The sequence below is a fragment of the Nyctereutes procyonoides genome, unplaced genomic scaffold, assembly GCF_905146905.1.
Source record: "Nyctereutes procyonoides isolate TBG_1078 unplaced genomic scaffold, NYPRO_anot_genome, whole genome shotgun sequence".
Taxonomy (NCBI): Eukaryota; Metazoa; Chordata; class Mammalia; order Carnivora; family Canidae; genus Nyctereutes; species Nyctereutes procyonoides.
Genome location: NW_026575048.1, coordinates 13,545,651 through 13,565,012, shown reverse-complemented (window position 1 = coordinate 13,565,012; position 19,362 = coordinate 13,545,651).

Here is a 19,362-nt window from a genome sequence, read left to right as displayed (position 1 = left end):
GAGTTGGCAGAGGTAAGGAGACCTCCTAATGTATCTTAGTTGGGACTACAGGATTGGACCTACATTCTGGGAATAGGAAGCTACTAGTATCTCTAAGGTAACAACAGCCAAAAATTCAAAAATGTCTTTGACAAGTCCCAGGAAACAGTTCTCCAGCTGCGAAGCCATCAGGCTGCTAGCAGGACCAGAGGGAATAAGACTATCAGAAGGACACTGCTGGGGCTAAGTGGCTCCAGCCTGCTACGCCATTGGAATCCAGGACATCACTGCCTGGTGTGGGAGGATTCCCATGCCCAAAAGAACTCTTCTTGAACGCTTTACACGTCCTCCTCCTGCTCTGGCCTTTATTCTGGAAACCCGAGTTATCAGCTCTTGCCAGAAGCATAGACAGGAGAACAGCAATCCACCAGCCTATGCTGGCAGCTTGCACTGAGACGAGTGGCTAGTCTCACACTCTGGGAGACTAACGTGGCTTCCACATGATTCTCTGTTGCCAGATACAGGCCTTGGGGTAATAGACATTCATCCAGATATTTTTAGCGCACACCACTATGTGCTGAGATAGACTCTTGGCCCCCAATACCAGCTTATGTCTGCAGGGTCTAATTGAGGTCTACTGCTCCACAGGGGACTACTTTCTTTTTGATCCCACCTGTAGGTCCTTTGAAATCAAAAGTAGGATGCCAGATTTGGATGGGACTCTAAGAATCTAGTATAACTCCCTCATTTAATAAAGGGAACTGGAGGGGTACCTGGGTGGCTCAGTTTATTGAGCACCCAACTCTTGATTTTGGCTCAGGTCACGATCTCAGAGTTGTGAGACTGAACCTCTTGTTGGGCTCCATGCTGAGCATGGAGCCTGCTTGGGATTCTCTGTCTCCCTCTCTCTGTGCCCCTTACCCCCACTTATTCTCTCTCTTCAAAAAAAAAATTGGATGGATAGGTACATAGATACATAGATAGAAACAAAGATCTACCCATAGATAGGAAGGGAATTAGAGGCACAGAGGAGAAAGAGCCTTGCTAAATGCACCTACAGGTGAATATTGGACCAGAATAATTAAGCCCTGACCCCTAGGCTAATGCTATGCCTATTCTCCCTGCATTTAAAAGACCATGGACCAGGGCAGTCCGAATTGCTCAGCAGTTTAGCGACGCCTTCAGCCCAAGGCTTGATCCTGGGGACCGGGAATTGAGTCCTGCATCAGGCCCCTGCATGGAGCCTGTTTCTCCTTCTGCCTGTGTCTCTGCCTCTCTCTCTCTCACTCATGAATAAATAAATAATCTAAAAAAAAAAAGACCACGGATCGTGAGCTTGGGACAATGAACCTCATCCTGGGAAGCCCAGGAGGGGACTACCCTACTCCATGCAGATGCCTCCTTTCATTTCCTTCCAGCTTGAAATGCTTCTTGAGATAAAGTAGGATCTCTGTGGGTTGGCTTGTGCCATGTCCCCAAATTTTAACTGCACCAGGCACAGCTCTCATTATGGCTGAGGCAAAAAGACATTTCCTATTATTGGTCTCTCTAACCTTTTAGGAATCTAAACTGATAAATGTCACTGGCTGTGGAAGGTGACTGACAAACAGAGGCCGCCAGAGCACTGTCACAGGATGAATGACAGCTGAGGGCCTGTAACCTTTTCCCACCAAAATAGGGAGACAGAAAGAATTTAAAAAAAAAAAGTTGACTGGAGTATATCAGATTATCTGTGATTCAGAACAAGCAGATCAGGATGTGGAATCTGTGAACTTGGAAGAGGAAACAGACCAAGTCAGGTAGGTTGAGGAGGCACTGATTTTTTTTTTTTTTAAGATTTTACCCATCTACTCATGAGAGACATGGAGAGGGAGGCAGAGAGACAGGCAGAGGGAGAAGCAGGCTCCCTACAAGGAGTCCGATGTGGGACTCGATCCTAGGACTCTGGGATCACAACCTGGGCCAAAAGCAGACGCTCAACCACTGAGCCACCGAGGTGCCCTGGGGAGGCAGTGACTTTAAGGTCTACTCTCAGCTGGCACAGCCAAGGGAATGAGAGGGGAAAGTGCGCACTTTCCCTTGAGGGGTTCACTGGTTCACTGTCCAAGCAAAGCAACAACAGCATCAGTACAGGTCTTGGCCATGGCACTAGTTTGGTATGTGATTTCCTTTAAGTTAGGGACTATCTTTCACACACACACACAAAAAAAAGACTTGGAACTTAATCTGTCACATTACCATCTGCTCAAGATATAGGTGCCAGGTTTGTGCTACATGTTAGGGGTGTCAATGAATGAGACGAATATACGCATACTTGGGTAAGTGTGGTTTGTGGGTGTGCATGCACCTGTGCATGTGTGTGTGCACACATATTTACATACATTATGTGTGCTTCATGCACATAGCAATGTGAGCTTCCTAAGTGTACTTCCAATGTGTACTTCCTAAGTTTTCATAAAACTGGTGTATCAGGAGACCATTCTAAAGATTCCACTCAAGCAAAATAATAAGGCAAAATGGAATGAGCAAAGGCTTTGAAATTCAAGTCCTAGCCCTGCCACTCACCTTTCACTTCTGTCATGAATTGACTTTTCAGATTTCCCCCACCCCACTCAGCTTTCCATTTATCACCTTGTGGTGGGGACCATCCTGTGAAGGCACGGATGTACCTTGCACCAGGACACTTCCTGCATTGGTCATGGAATGGGGATGATTCTGTGGCCCCGAAGGTGTCCATGAAACTGAGGTAATAAAAGAAGATGTGTGGGAGGCACTTGTGTGAGCACACCCCAATACTTTGGCAATAAGGAAAATATGATTGCTTTCTGGGACCTACACTGCAAAACAAACACAAAGTGGGTCATAGCAGAGTCATGTAGAGCCACTTTAAGGATGGAGGATGTCTCCCAGGTAAAGGATCTGGCCACTGAAGCCACATTTCTTCAGAAGGGCCTGAGGAGGCCAGAGAGCATCCTAAGAAAGGATGGGAAGACTGCTAAGAAATTGCCTTTAGGAGAAAGGCCTCTGGGTGGTTGATGGGGCTGTGGCAGGTAGGTAAGCCCAACACAGACATGGACACTTGGTGTCTTTGCATTTCTGGATAATTTACCCAAGTTTCCGTATTTTAAGTTCACTTATCTGATCTTCTACTGACTCTGCCCCCTAAGTAACTCAACTGTGCAGCTTCCACCACCCCCTCTGCCACCACCACAGTCCGCACCACCCAGATTTCTCACAGTGCTGGCTTCCCAACCTCTCCCTGCCTCCACTCCCTTCTCCCTTCCAATCATTCTTTACGTGCAGCCAGAAAGATCTTTCTAAATAATAAATTTTGTGTTTCTTTCCTGATTAAAACCCTGCAACGGTCTCCTATTATGTTCAGTGTAAAATTCAACTACGCTAATGTGTTTTAGAAAGCTTCACAAGCTGACTCTTGCCAAGCTCTGCAGCATCACTTCAGACGACGGGCTCTCCCTCCCAAGATAATCTCCTGCCACCCTGCACAGATGCCTGCTGTCCTATGGCATCCTCTCCTCCCTCTCTCCCCTGGCAATGCCCCCATGTCCCTTAGTTCTCCATGTGGGTTTCATTTCCCTCACTCCCTAAGCCCTGGGCTGAGGTTCCTGCATATGCTCTCAGGTGCCAGGACCTACCCTTACCTCCGTGTTTATTACATTAGATTGAGTTGCTTACCTCACCCATGATCAGCTGGACTGTAATCCCTTTAAATGCAGAAATTATGGCTTCACTCCCTGTGCTCCGGGTTCCTTATCTGGAAACTAGAAAGGACTACAGCAATGACCTCATAGGGTTGTTATGAGAATCAAGAGAACAAATATGTATAAAGCACTCAGAACAGTTTCTGACGGAGTAAACCTTCTATGAGTGCTTCCTTATACTATATATATAATATATGCAGCTTACATGCATAATCACATATATAAAATACAAAATAATATCACATATTGTGATTGACATTATTAATATTATTACTATTTCTGTTATTATTATTCCTCTTTCCTGCTGTAATTTTAGAATGTAACATAGTGCCTATTCATATAGGAATCTCTCAATTATATGCTAAATAAGAGAATTAGTTTCATACATACCAACCAATCATATAATTTTTATTTGATTTCTTATGTCCCTCCCTTGATTACTGGAAAGTTTTAACCTGGCCAGCACCAAAAACAAAACAAATAAACAAACAAATAAACAAATTTCTGCATTCTTCTACAACTGGCGACCATATTTTCCAAAATGTCCCTAAATGGTCATTTTGGTCTTATATAGCAGTCTCTTATAAGCTTGATTAGAGTAAGTCAGCCTTCCCAAGCTAGATCAACTCTAGAATGCTGAATTTGAGGTCTGAGGACCTTACTATGTATGCTGGGGAAACTACTAATATTAACACTACTTTTTAAGGTTTTGTCTGAGTGGCCAAAGGAATAAAAAAAGATTCTCTGCCCTCTAGAGTCACCCTTTCCTCAAATATCCCATTAGAAGGACTTACTGTGCAGTTACCTCCACTGCCCTCTGGCTTTCCTGTAGAAAAAGCATTTGAAAATGCAGAAAAACCTGAAACAAGTAAGAGCTTCACTTCTGAATCACTCATTAACCCAGTTGGGTTGGGAGCTACAGGTTCAGTATGTGGGCAGTGGCAGGTGCAGGTCACGTGGCAGGACTGGGAGCAAGCAGTGAGGGTGAAGGTGAGGGTGTGGCCACTGGCTAGAGCAAGTGTGAGTCTCAAGTCTGAAGTGAACAGCTGTGGACACTGGGCAGTGGTGATGGCCAGCCTTCCACTGGACCTTTCTCATCATCTTATGTAGAGCTTAGACCACCAAAAGGAGGGGTTCGCAAGAAGTAGAGCAAACCCAGGCAGTTGGACTCCAAGGTCTGTGCTCTTTACCAATGGTCTCTCTTGGCTTTCCTCTCCCTAAACTGGGCCCAGTACCTACCTCTGTGCCATAGATTATTATGATTACTGCAGAAAATGGATGTGGCAAGCAGGCACCTAATGGTAGGACCACAGTAGGCTTCCCTCTAACTAAAGCACGGGTTAGTGCCTTTGTCCTTGGAGGCATTAGAGCCTGCAGGGGCCAGGTCTCCGCCATGGCCACCTGTGTCTCCACTCGCAGCTGTGCCTGCTGAAGTAGAGCCACTACTCTACTAATCATCCACTACTCCACTAATCATCAAGGGATCGAGGTCCCTTTGCTTGCTAAGCTGCCTTTTAAGTAATGAAGAACTCAGGGCAGAGGAGGAGGCATGAGGCAAGCATTATTATCAGGTCGAGCAATGGACAAACATCTCCAGCCACCTGCTGCTCAGAGGTCCTCACTGCAAACTTCAAATCAGGCAACTCGCTGCACAGGCAAGAGCCCTTGCCTCTGAAATACCTTCTGGCTAATGTGTTAATTAAAGAAGCTCAATAAGGAGCTAAACCTCTTAGGTTTCCCCTGGCCCTGACACATTCTCGAGACTGTCTTTACTCCACTGGATGCAAACAGCACACAGATTCTGGTGTGAGTTCTGGGGACGGTTTTGCATCTGGGAAAGTAAACACCCCAGAGTGGAACACTGTCCCAACGACTCAGTAACGCAGGTTGGCCCTGCCTCAGAGAGGAGCAGGGGGGTGGAGTGGGGGGCAAGATGCCCTCCCTCTGCAGCATCCCCACCTCTACCCACTCCCGTGCCCACCTAGGACTGCCCTTGAGTGGTGTCAGCTCAGGCATGACTCAACTCTGCCCACTGGAAGCTGCTTCTGCGGCTTCCAGAAGAGTACATTCGCGTGCCGTGGGCATGCATCCCTTTTCAGGAGACAAGAGGTCCCTTTCAGTTTTATGAGAACTTTGTGACATTTTATGCTTCAGAGGTAAGGATCAGTTCATTGTGACTTTCAGTAATATAACTTAATGATGTGGAGAATAAATATTGCAGTCATTGGCAAATAGGTTAAGCCCCTTCTGCTTTATTGATGGGTAAAAAAAGTTCCTTCTAATGCATTTTCTTCCTTTTGGATACTTTGAATAAAACAAAACAAAACAAACACATAAAACACCCCAGAACCCAGACCGATAGCAGTCAATCCTCACATTTGCACAAAACGTTACCATCCCCTTTCCTTTCATGTTCCTCGCTGAAACAATTCCCAATCAGGTGAATACAGATTTGGTCAGATGAATATTGCATGTGCATATCTTAATGAAGATGATTAATATCAACTGCATATTTGTCATGTGTTGACCCATAAATGAGAAGTCTCAATCCTTATTATCATGTGGGAGGGGGGCAACACTTATTACTTTCTTTTTGTAGATGAAAAGATGGAGGCTCAGAGAGGTGAATTGACTTTTTCAAGGCCATGACGTTGGTCCAAGCCTGGGTCCCAGATCTGTCTGTCACCACAGATTATCCCTGATGGATGGACAGAAAGCTTAGTGCTGCATCACCAAATGCAGTGAAGTCTACCTTGGGGGCAAGAGGGAAGACAAGATATGCCTTGTACATGCCATAAGGAGTTGAGAAGTTAGCTTTCCTCCCTTTCGGGAAATTTCCTCCAAAGATCCTCAATTTAGGCTTGATTTGGGGGCTTCTGGAAGGAAAACACTTATGTAGGGTACGAGGAAGGGCACAAAAAAAGCTGAAACCAGGTAAATTTACTCTAATAGGAAGACTCCCATGATTCCAGGGTTTTCTGAGCTTGCTAAATTGACAAGAAAAGAGACTTCCCTCTCCACAGAAGCAGAAATAATTTATGACACCCATTTTACTATCTGGAAGGCTCCACATAGCTTTATATAATGGCTCCTGTTGTCTTTATAGATTTTTTTTCCTAGGGAGCATTTTAATCTAGCTAGAGTAAATAATATCAATCACATTGCTCACATAATCATTATTGGCCCGAGTCTTTTCTTTGATTGATTTTTAAATATTGTGTTCTCTGCGAGGGGCAGCATAGGAGAATAGGAATAACACTGGCCTAGAAAACAGAAATTTGGGGTTCTTTGTCTGATTTCTTCAATGAAGAGTTCACTGTTCCCTCAAACTATCCCACCTTTTGGTCATTGCTCTGCAGAAGAGGCTTGTCTCCCTGAGAAGCCCTGGGGAAAGACGTGGCATAAAGTGTGGGCTCTGAAGCCTCCTTCTACCACTCACTAGATGTGTGATCTTGACCATGTTAGGAAACCTCTTTTTGTTTTCTCTAATCTGTAAAATGATAGTCATGATTAAACATACTCCTCTGGTATGTTGTAAGGACTTACTGTGCAAACTCACATGAAGTTCTTTGAAGAATGCCTGTTTTACGGTTGTGCTCAAAAATGTTAGCATTTATCGTAATCCTCTCCCTGCTTCCATTTCAAAATGCTCTCATCACATACTCAGCAAACTCTTACTGATCCTTTACATTTCCAGCATGCATCTTTCCTTTTCTAAAGAGCCACCTGCAACCATCCCCTGCCTCGCCCAAAGCAGAATTCATACTTTCCCCTCTCTGATCCTTCCGTTGGGACTTTGTCTTTCCATTGAGTCAAGAAGTATTTATAGAGCTGAAGGTACGCCAGGCTCTGTAAATGGAGAGTTGGCTATGAGATGATCACTGCCCCCAAATTGCTCACAGTCTTGGAGGTATGGCAAGTGCTATAATAAGGCAGCATGGAGGTGTCTTGATCAGTCATTTCTCAAACTGTGTAAAACTCAGGGGAAGTTTCCAAAACCATATTAGCTGTGTCTAGGTTTCCTTGTTTTCTCCATTCTGTTTCATTCTTTGGCTTTTCACTTTTCTCTCTGGACTCCCCTTCTTTCTTCTCTTAGTTTTCTTTACTGTCTCTTGGGGTTTGTTCTCACCCTTTCCTTCTCCATTTTCCCTCTGGATCTGGGCTGTGTGTGGAAGTAGGAGAACACTCATGGATGCCCTCCTAGAAGAGAGGCTCCCAAACGTAGTCTTCAGGGCAGAAAGGGATATATATAGGTAAAGCACCAATGAGTGAGGGGCTACAGATAGAGTAGAAAGAAACAGTCAGAAGAAACATCAAATGTCAGATCCCTGAGGAGAAAGAATGAAGAAAAGCATGTGTGTGGATGCTACATGCTGAAAAATGCATGGAGATTGGTCAGGTTCAGAACATCCCTAGGGTGAAGGCAGAGTGATGGAGAGGAGGTAAAACCGGCATTCCATACTCCGGATGGATCACCCTCTCTATGGGATGGGTTCTAAGTTGAGGTTTTCAGGAAGAAGGTGGCATGATTCAATTTGCATGTTAGAAAGATTGCTATTTTGGGTGTAGGATGGGTTGGAAGAAGCTAGCTGGATGTAGGGTGTTAAGTTATGCTACTGAAACAGTCCAAGAGATGCTGATACTTCAAGGATGTTGGCAAGATGGTGCGTAAGCATGTACACCCTGCTTATGCCCGGGGCCCTAATCCTGGTGCTGCCATTCACAGATGCCAAGAAAAATGGTGACTTCTGATGCTCTATCTGCACTCCCTGCCAAACATCTGAGCAGTTGAAAACTAGACTTTTTGTCCAGGTGGTCAGCTCTGTAACATCAAGAAAAAAAAAAGAGAGAGAGAGAGACTAGCACAACAGTTTGCCATCAGATTTCATAGGTAAGAAAAGTGAGGCTTACATTTGTTTATTCATTTATTGACTCATTATACTTGTACTGAAAGCCTGCTACATATTAGGCCCTGGGTAAGAGGAGCATATCAGAGAGCAAGACAGACCAAGTTCCTGCTCTCTTGGCGCCCACATTAGTGATAGTAAAGCACATAAGAAATAACATGTATGCAAATTATTATATCAAGTAGTGACACATTCTATGCAAGAAATAAAGTAGGTTAAGGGGATAAAGTTTCATCAGAGTTGCAAATTTATATAAGATGGACAGGGAAGGTTCCTATAAAGAGAAATTTGATCTTGATGGAACTGAGAGAGATAACTTAGGCAAATGTTGAGGGAAGAAGTTTCCAGACCGAAGGACAGCAGATGCAAAGGGCTTGAGGCACCAGCATATATGGTCCCTTGAGGATCACCAAGGAGGCCAGCGTGGCTGGACCAGAAGGTGTGGGGAAGAGTATAGCAGGCCAATGAGATAGATGCCAGATCCTAAAAGCCCTTATAGTGGCTTGGATTTATTTTTTAAGTGTGATGGGAAGCCATTGGAGAAAAAAATCATACGATTTGACATGACATATGTTAATGTATTATTTTGGTTACTGTATGGCAAATAAATTAGCAGAATAGAACGCAAAGGGGAAACCCAAATGAGAGATTATTATAGTAGTCAAGGGAGAAATTGTGGTAGATTGGACTAGAGAACATAAGAAATAGTGAGAAGTGGCAGGATTCTGGATGCATGTTGATGGTAGAACCAACAAATAACATTTTCTAATAGCATTGATATAAAGTGGGAGAAAAAAGGAGAATTAAGGATAATTCTCAGGTTGGTCCTGAGCAACTGGGTAAAAATGGTGGTGCAATAAGTCTGAGTGGGAAATTAAAAAAAAAAAAAAAAGAAGCTCCACTTTTTTTTTGTTGTTGTTGTTGTTGTTTTATAAATTTATTTTTTTATTGGTGTTCAATTTGCCAACATATGGAATAACACCCAGTGCTCATCTCATCAAGTGCCCGCTTTGGACAGGATAAATTTGAGATGCCTAATAGATACTCAAGTGGCGGTGTTGAGTAGGCAGATAGGCACATGAATTTGGGGCTCTGTAGAAAGGTTAGAAATGCACATGGAAATTTGGAAGCTATCAGTAAATATCAAGTGCTGGGACTGGATGTGAGCACAGATGGAGAAGTTTTAAGGACTGAATCCTGTACTATTTCAATAGTTAGAGGTAGGAAAAAAAAGAAAATCTAGCAAAGATGACCAAGAAACAGCAGCTAGTCACGGAGGGGGACACAGAGGAGAGGGGAGGAAGAATTTCAAGAAGGAGGTAGGTTTGAAAAATGTTAGTGTGAAATCAGCCTTTTCCCTCTCCTCTCATAAATCACACAAAACCACCAAAGGGAATGAAAAGAAAGTTGTCAACCACATCGTTAATGGAACCAGCACTGCTCTAACCACAAAACCATCAGAGGGTGCCACAGGCAGTGGAGTGTTGCACAGGGATGTGGGAGAGAGCAAAAAGGTGAAACCCACGGCTGGGTCAGCAAGAAAGAGCTATCAGCACACTTCAGAGGCACGGGGTGGTGCATAGCCAGGTCCCTGGGTACACCTCCAGCAATAGGAGCCTCCCTGGATATCGTCTGATCGTGAAACACAGTGGGCAGCATTGAATGAAAAATCACATGAGAGAACAGGGCAGAAGAGGAACTTTACGTTTGAACAGTCTAGAGAAGTCCGCAGGTCCCCATAGCTAGTGCACGGAGAGGGATAAAGACTAAAAGAACCCACAAACATGACACTGAACCGTAAGAAAATCCCTGCTAACTCTGAGTGTTTCTCTGGTTCACTCACCGCAAGCAGGTCCTCCAAAGAACTGGTCCAGGGAAAAATCAACTTTTCAAGACAAATAACGAAAAAGAACTAGAATCAGCACTGTACAGATACTACAAGAAATGAACAAAAAACCCACAAAAGAATGAAAGAAACAGAGAAAATACATGATATATAAAGAACATACATCAGACAACTATAGACACAGAGGAAATGAAAATTGTGATCAAACATTTCTTTATAATGTGATGGATATTCTCAGTTGGCTAAAGCAGTGTCTGCTCCAATTCCCTTCTAGCACTTCTAGCTGGCTAGAAAACACAAAGGATCATTTCTCAGGCGCCTCTGTAGCTAGAGTTCTGTCTGTGACAACGATCCACTAAGCAAAAATACCCACATACGATTTTTAGAAGGAAGCAGATAATAGGATCCACATGTGGAGAAACTGATCATGAGGCAAGAGCAGGGGTGAAGGTCACTGGTTCCATGCTGTGGAGCCGAGCTTCTAGTGTATGTTCCTCAGGGTCCTAAGCCCAGAGCATGGGAGACAGCAGTAATTGGTTCCACCAATTACGAGCATTGCCCATGTGTGGTTGGGCACTCTCCTGGCTGTAGAGTATCCAAGCCTACGTCCCTAGTCCTCCAGGAGAGTTGTGAGCTATCCTTTCATAAACCCATTTTGCTTTAGCCAAGCTAGTATAGTTCTGTTTCCTGCCACAAAAGACACTGATAAATAGAGATTTAAAAAGGGAGAAAACTTAATGAAACAATTACTCCTATTTAACAAAGCACAAAGCAAAGTACAGAAAAGTTAGGGAATAGATAATGATACGACAGGAAGCGATAAAACACGAGCTGCAAGATCAAATAGAAAGAAAAACATAAATGAAGGCAAAACTTGATATAAATTATATATATATATATATATATATATATATATATATATATATATATATATCACATATCACATCTTATCCATTCATCTGTTTAATGGATACCTATTTGGTTCCCATGATTATTGTGAATAATGCCACAATGATCATGAAGATGCAGATATTTTTTTGAGATAGTGATTCCATTTCCTTCACATATACAACCAGAAGTGGATTACTGGATCACATAGTAACTCTAGCTTTTATTTCTTGAGGAATCTCCATACCGTTTTCCACAGTAGCTGCACCAATTTACATTCCTGCCAACAGTGCACGAGGGTTCTCTCTTCTCCACGTCCTCGTCGACACTTAATCCCTTGTCTTTGTGACAATTGACATTTCAACAAGTATGAGGTGATGCTTCATTGTGGTTTGGAGTTGCATTTCTGTAATGATTAGTGATGTTGAATATATTTTTATTTACCTTTTGGCCATTTGCATGTCTTCAGTGGAAAATGTCTGTTCAAATCTTTCTCATTTTTAATGAGATCGTTTATTCATTTTCTTCTGCTATTGAGGTGTGGGAGTTCTTCATATGCTTTGGATATCAACACCTTATCAGACAGGTGGTTTGCAAATATCTTCTCCCATTCCATAAGTTGCCTTTTCATTTAGTTTGTTATTTTTGCTGTGTAGAAGCCTTTTAATATGACTTAGTACTGCTTGTTTATTTTTGCTTTTGTTGTATACACTTTGTGTATTATATCCATAGCAGTAGCCTAGTTTTTTTTTTCTAAGAGTTTTATAGTTTGAGGTCTTATATTTAACTCTTTAATCCATCTCAAGTCAATTTTTGTGACTGGTATAAAGTAGGGGTCCAATTACATTTTTTTGCATGTGATTATCCAGTTTTCCCAACACCACTTATCCAAAATATTATCTTTTTCCCATTGAGTCCCTTGGTTCCCTTGTCAAAGATCAGTTGACCATACATGCAAGGTCTTGTTTCCAGGTTCTCTATTCTTTTCCATTGGTCTATAGGTCTGCTTTTATGCCAGTACCATATTGTTCTGATTATTATAGCTTTGTTAGTATAGTTTGAAATCAGGAAGCATGATGCTTCAACCTTTGTTCTTTTTTTAAACAATTTTTAAAGTTTAAATTCCATTTGATAATGTATAGTATAAACACCCAGTGCTCATTACATTGTGCCCTCCTTAATGTCTGTCACCCAGTTACCCTATCCTCCCATCCACCTCCCTTCAGCAACCCTCAGTTTGTTTCACTCATATGAGTGAAACCATAGGATAACTGTTGTTCTCCAATTGACTTATTTCACTCAGCATATTACCCTCCAGCTCCATCCATGTCAATGTAAATGGTAGGTATTCATCCTTTCTGATGGTTGAGTAATATTCCATTATATAGATCTATATCTATATGTATATAGATATATATATCTTCCTTATCTATTCATCTGTCAAAGAACATCTCAGGTCCATCCACTGTTTTGGCTACTGAGGACATTGCTGCTATGAACATTGGGGTGCAGGTGCCGCTTCGTTCTACTGTATCTGTATCTTTCAGGTAAACACCCAGTGATGCAATTGCTGGGTCGTTCACCCTTTGTTCTTTTTTTTTTTTAAGCTTTATTTATTTATTCATGAGAGATGCAGAGAGAGGCAGAGACACAGGCAGAGGGAGAAGCAGGCTCCTCGCAGGGAGCTTGTTGTGCGACTCTATCCCGGATCCCAGGATCACACTCAGCCAAAGGCAACCACTGAGCCATTCAGGCATCCCACAACCTTTGTTCTTTCTTGATTGCTTCTTGCTCATGATTGCTTTGGCCTTTCGAGGTTTTCTGTGGTTCCATACAAATTTTAGGGTTGTTTTTCTTTTTCTGTGAAAAAGGCCATTAGAATTTTGATAGGGATTGCTTTGAACCTATAGATAGCTTTGGGTAATATATACATTTTAATGATATTAATTCTGATCCATAAACGCACAGTACCTTTCCACTTATTTGTGTGGTCTTCCATTTCTTCATCACAGCCTTATAGTTTTCAGTGTATGGATATTTCACATCCCTGGTTAAATTTATCTTAAGTATTTTATAATTTTGATGCTATTGTATATGGTATTTTTTTCTTCATTTCTTTTTCAGGTATTCTGTTATTAATGTAAAGGAATGCATATGATTTTTATGTTGATTTTGTAGCCTGCAATTTTATTGAATTCACTGATTAGTTCTCTCTCTGTGTGTGTGCCTAGTTTTTTAGGATTTTATATATAATATATATGTATATATATACATAAAGTATCATTTGCAAATAATATATATATATACGTAATATCACTTGCAAACACAGACAATTTTACTTCTTTCTGATTTGGATGTCTTTTATTTCTTTTTCTCCCTTGATTTCTCTGGCTAGGGCTTCCTCCTATGTTGAATAAGAGTGGTGAGAGTAGGCACTCTTGTCTTATTTCTGATACTTGAGGAAAAGCTTTTAACTTTTAATCATTGAGTATGATGTCAGTTGTGGGCTTGTCATATAGGGCCTGTATTATGTTTGAATATACTCTTTTCATACACAACTTGTTGAGCCCTTTTATCATAAAAGGCTACTATTTTTTGGTTAAATATCTATTTTGAATTAACCTAAACAATAAAAGAGAATTTATTTATTCATATAATCAAGCTTCAGGTCAATGCTAGAACCCTTTTTCAGAATAACAGGATCTAGGGAGTTAAATGCTCTCTCCATACATGGAAAATTTAGTACTTGTCTCTAGAATAGAGGGGAAAGTTAAGGCCCAGTATCACATGAAGAATCTGGTAGTAGTGGAAAATTTACAACTTCTTAAAGTGATGTTTGTTCTTGACTTCTAACTTAGTAGATCAGTAATTTAACATCTAACCTTTGATTTATAGGCCAATAACACATTCTTGATTTAAGGACAATAATCACTGCAGTTGTGAAAATAAACATTACCACTTATACTGCTTGGCAGAGTCTACATTGTAAAACAAGCCCCAGTTTTGTTTATATTGAGTTTGGATTGATGGCGAATGTGGCATTCATCTACCAGGGGTCAGTCTAGGCTACCACGGCAAGAGGCCACATAAGTTCTCAAAAAACCCTGCAGTTGTTAGGGGGTATCTGCTTGATACTCAGAAAGTAAATACTAGAGTGCAAGAAGTAATTTAGATAGAATTTTAAGATTCTACAGGCAAAATGACAGAGCAAAAGTCATGAGCTATGGGGTCATTGGACCTGTAACAAAATTTTATTTTACTTTATTTAAGATTATTTATTCATTCATGAGAGAGAGAGAGAGAGAGAGAGAGAGAGAGAATGAGAGAGAGACAGGCAAAGACACAGGCAGAGGGAGAAGCAGGCTCCATGAAGAAGCCCAATGTGGGACTCGATCCTGGGTCTCCAGGATCACGCCCTGGGCTGAAGGCGGCGTTAAACCACTGAGCTACCCGGGCTGCCCTGGAACAAAATTTTAATTCACGCACTCATCACTATTTATCTTTGAACAAGTAACTCAAGTCTAAATCTCAATTTCCTCATCTGTAAAATTGGTATAATGGTATCTATCTCATAAGGTTGTTATGAGGCTGAGATAAGTAATATATGGAGTGTCGAGTACATGGAGGAAGCCAGAAAAATGGTAGCTATTACTCAGACACAATCATCTAGTCTTTGCATGGCTATAGTAATATATCTTTATTAGACTGTGTACATTTTGATGTAGCCACTGCCTGAGAAGTGGTGCTCATATTGATGACTCTAAGATTAGCCTTCTAAGACCCAACAGGGATTTTTAATTCACAAGTAATAAATGTTGATCATGAGTTTTAGTGCTAATGTATTTAATTAGTTATTGTCAGTATAATGTTGATATATTCAGTGGAAGCTTTTCTATCTCATTTTACTTGCCTTCCCTGCAGCTTTTGACACTGTTCAAAACTGTTTCTTGACTATTAGCTTTTCTTGGTTTCACTTTTTCCCTCCAATGTCCCTGACTGGCCTTTGTAAATCATTTTGTGTGCCACACCTCCTTTTCTCATTTCTTGAATGTCGGTTGGCCTAAGCCATCTTTCAGAATAGACCGCCTTCTCATTTTAACTACTCCTTTTAGACAGTATCTTTCACTCCCAAGACTTCACATGTTATTTTACTCAGGGCCACTAAGTGAGGTTGTGCAGGTTGTGCACTGCCCTCATATGCTAAGTTGGAGAAGAGAGTGAAGGCAGAAATCCAGTCTGTGAGCTGCTTGCCAGGTCAAGTACCTCAGGGCTGGTATTCACCTGAGGGGAGTACCTTTTTCCAATTTACACAAAAGGATTCTATATGTGAGCAGTTGCCCTGATCTAAATTATAGTCACAAATACACACATATACTTATATACCCAGTACAAATCTCAATGCAGATATCAAACTTAAGAAATTCAGTTAACAGTGGGAGTCTCCATCTCCATCTGTATGAGTTCGACTCCACATGACCTAAACTGAACTATTCTCTTCTTCCTCATCCAACCAAACCATTTCATTCATGTTCTTTATCTCTCTGGAGAGAACCAATATCCACTAAAATGCCTCAGCTATAAACTCTCATGCCCCATTTCACTGTTCCTTCTCCTTTACCCTCAGTATCACACTGCAGTGTGCATGATGCTGTGCTTTCAGATTGCTCTCTAGGATATAAGTGTATGTTTTCCCAGCGGGTGGGAATGCTAATGGCTGAGAGGTTCTAGCCTTCATCCCTCTCTGGGATTCCTCTCAGCCCAAGAAAACCACCTCACCCAAAAGGGCAGCTGGTGCCCAATGAGATGTCCATGAGTTTAAAGGACCAACTCAAGACAAATCCAAAGGGCCCTCCCAGTTTCAGAGCTCACTAATGAATGCTTATGTCTTCATCACAGTCCACTTTTTCCCTCTTCCCAGTCCTGCAGTTATCCCTTCCTCGAAGATACTGATTCCAAGAGCATATTTACATAATCTTCCTGCAGGCTAATCTCCACCTGCCAGTCTACAACACCAACTCTTCTCCATGCACCATTGACTACATCTCCTAAATATCAGTGAAATATATTCACTTGTCTCCATTCCTGCTAATGCCTCCTTAGTCACTCCACCTTAATCTCTCACTGGTATGACTGTGGTTCTAGAAACACGATGATACCAGCTCCTTCACCCCTTCTTCTCTGCAACAATACTATGAGGCAGGCTAAATATTTTGTGTTCTTTCGGTATTTGGTATAATTCTCTTATCTGGATTTAAATGTTTTGTATTTTGGATATTATATCTAATAATGGCTTCAATTTACTTAATGTACACAGGCTAATTCAGGTTTTCAAATGACCCTTTTGTTAGTTTTAAGGTATAATTTCTGGAAAGTTTCACCTATGATTCGAAATATATGACACTGAGTTGTAATAGTAATCTCTAGTTGTTTCAGAAATAAGCCTTTGTTCTATCTAAGATTAGGTTCTCCTTTTCCATTCCTAATCTTATTCATTTGTGCTTTCCTTTTCATGACCAATTCTGTCCAAGCGTTGCCTCATTATTATTTGCCTTTTTGAGGCATGGTTTTTGTTTTTGTTGTTGGTTCTGTTACATTTTGTTTTCTATACTTTCTGTACCTATGTACTGTGTCCTATCCTCTCCTTTTTTAAGTTTATTCTATTTCATTATTTGAATTTAAAATTTTAAGTTGCATATTTAACGCATTAATTTCAACCATTCTTTTCTTTTTTAATTTTAATTTTAATTTTATTGTATTTTTAATAATAAATTTATTTTTTATTAGTGTTCAATTTGCCAACATATAGAATAACACCCAGTGCTCATCCCGTCAAGTGCCCACCTCAGTGCCCGTCTCCCAGTCACCCCCACCCCCCGCCCACCTCCCCTTCCATCACACCTAGTTGATTCCCAGAGTTAGGAGTCTTTCATGTTCTGTCTTCCTTTCTGATATTTCCCACTCATTTTTCTCCTTTCCCCTTTATTCCCTTTCACTATTTTTTATATTCCCCAAATAAATGAGACCATATAATATTATGCTGAGTGAAATAAGTCAATCGGAGAAGGTCAACCATTCTTTTCTTATGTAAACATTTAAAACTGTAAGTTTTCATCTAAATACTGCTTTAGTTGCATCCTGAAACTTTTGCTACGTAGTATTTTCATTAACATTGAGATCAGAGTATTTTCTAATTACTGTTATGACTTCTTTTTTAAACTAAAAATTATTTTACAGTATGTTTTGGGGATACTTGGGTGACTCAGCAGTTGAGAGTCTGCCTTTGGCTCAGGGTGTGATCCCAGTTTGGGGATCAAGCTCCACATCAGGCTCCCTGTGAGGAGCCTGCTTCTCCCTCTGCCTATGTCTCTGCCTCTCTCTGTGTCTCTCATGAAAAAATAAAAATTTTAAAACAAAATAGTGTGTTTTGCTGTTTACATATGTAAAGTCTTCCTAATTTTAGCATTTGTTGGATATTTGAAAACCTGTTTCATTTAAAAGATAGGGTGATACATCTTGATTTTTTGAAATTTAGTGCATTTTTCTAGGAGAACTATAATCTCGTCAGTTTTTGTTAATACCCACGTGGGCTTGAGCAGAATGTATTATCTCAAATTGTTGGATACAGGTTTTTATAGATGACTATTATATGTTTGGTTTAAATCTTGTTTATAGCCTTCCTAAATTTTTTGTTTGTTTTTCAGACAGATAGAATATTAAAAATCTCCCATGCCGATAGTGAATTCATCAAACTGAGGAACTTTGCAGTTAGAATTTATCTTTCTTGTGAATGATTCTTTTGGACATTAGGTTGGAATCATGTGTATCCTTCATAAAATTTTTTCCTGTTACATTTATTTTATGCCATTAACAGTGACATCAATTTTTGATTTGCATTTTCCTAGTATGTGTGATTTCCCAATCAGTTAACTTGTTATCTTTCTGTCCTTGTGCTCTAAATACATCTCTTCTAAGAACATGGAGGTTGTTATTTTTCTTGTATTCTTAATTGGCAGCCACTATTTTTTAACTGATGGGTTTAGTCCATTTACCTTTAATATAATGAATATGTATATTCCTATATTGTACTATTTACCCTGAATTTTCTATGCCTCTCATTTACTGAATTTTCTTGAATTTTCAGCTTCTTTATTCTCCTCTTTTCCATCTGTGAGTTAGAAGGGTATATATTCCATTTTAATGCTTTCAAATTTCATTTTAATATGTTACCATGCATTCTTGACAAAATCTATTTATTAATGAAGATCTTTATCTTCTTTCTTAAGCAAAAAGTAATTTTTTAAAAAATTAACTGCCTCAAATCTTTTCTGTGTTATGTTATATATGTTTAGTATTTTAGTTCCTCTTAATTAGGGGAAATGTACAAATAAAGCATCACTTTGGAAAAAAAATAATGAACAGAAAAATATGTTCACTGAACTATACTTTTTCAAGCATCATCTAGAAGTACAATAAAGGAGAGACCTTTTCAAGAAATGGTTAACTTCTAGTAGTTTAATCAGATAATCTAGGATATAGTGTAGTAACAAATAAATCCTTAAATCTTATTGGCTTAGAATTTTCTAACACAAAGTCCACTATAGTTCAATGAGGACTCTCCTCCATATGATGTTTAGGACCCTGGCTTCTCCATCTTGTGACATGTCATCTCAATACATGGACGTGGACACTGGTACACATCAAGATTGAGTTGGAGGCAATGTATCAGCTTTTAATTGCCTTGGCTTGGAGGTGGCACATGTCACTTCCACACAGTGTATTGGCCAGAACTAGCCATGAATCTCTAACGTAACTGTTAGGAAGTAGATAATGTAAGGGAGCATATGGAATATTTAGAAGGCCTAAGTTTCTATGCCATTAATCCAGCATGTGTGGCTGGGACCAGGAGAGAATGTTTGGTCATTATAACTGTCATATATCTTCAGATTTCGGCATAATTCTTGACACGGAGGGTTCACAAAACTTTGTATGAATAAGTGAATTATTGATAAAATTAATAAATAAA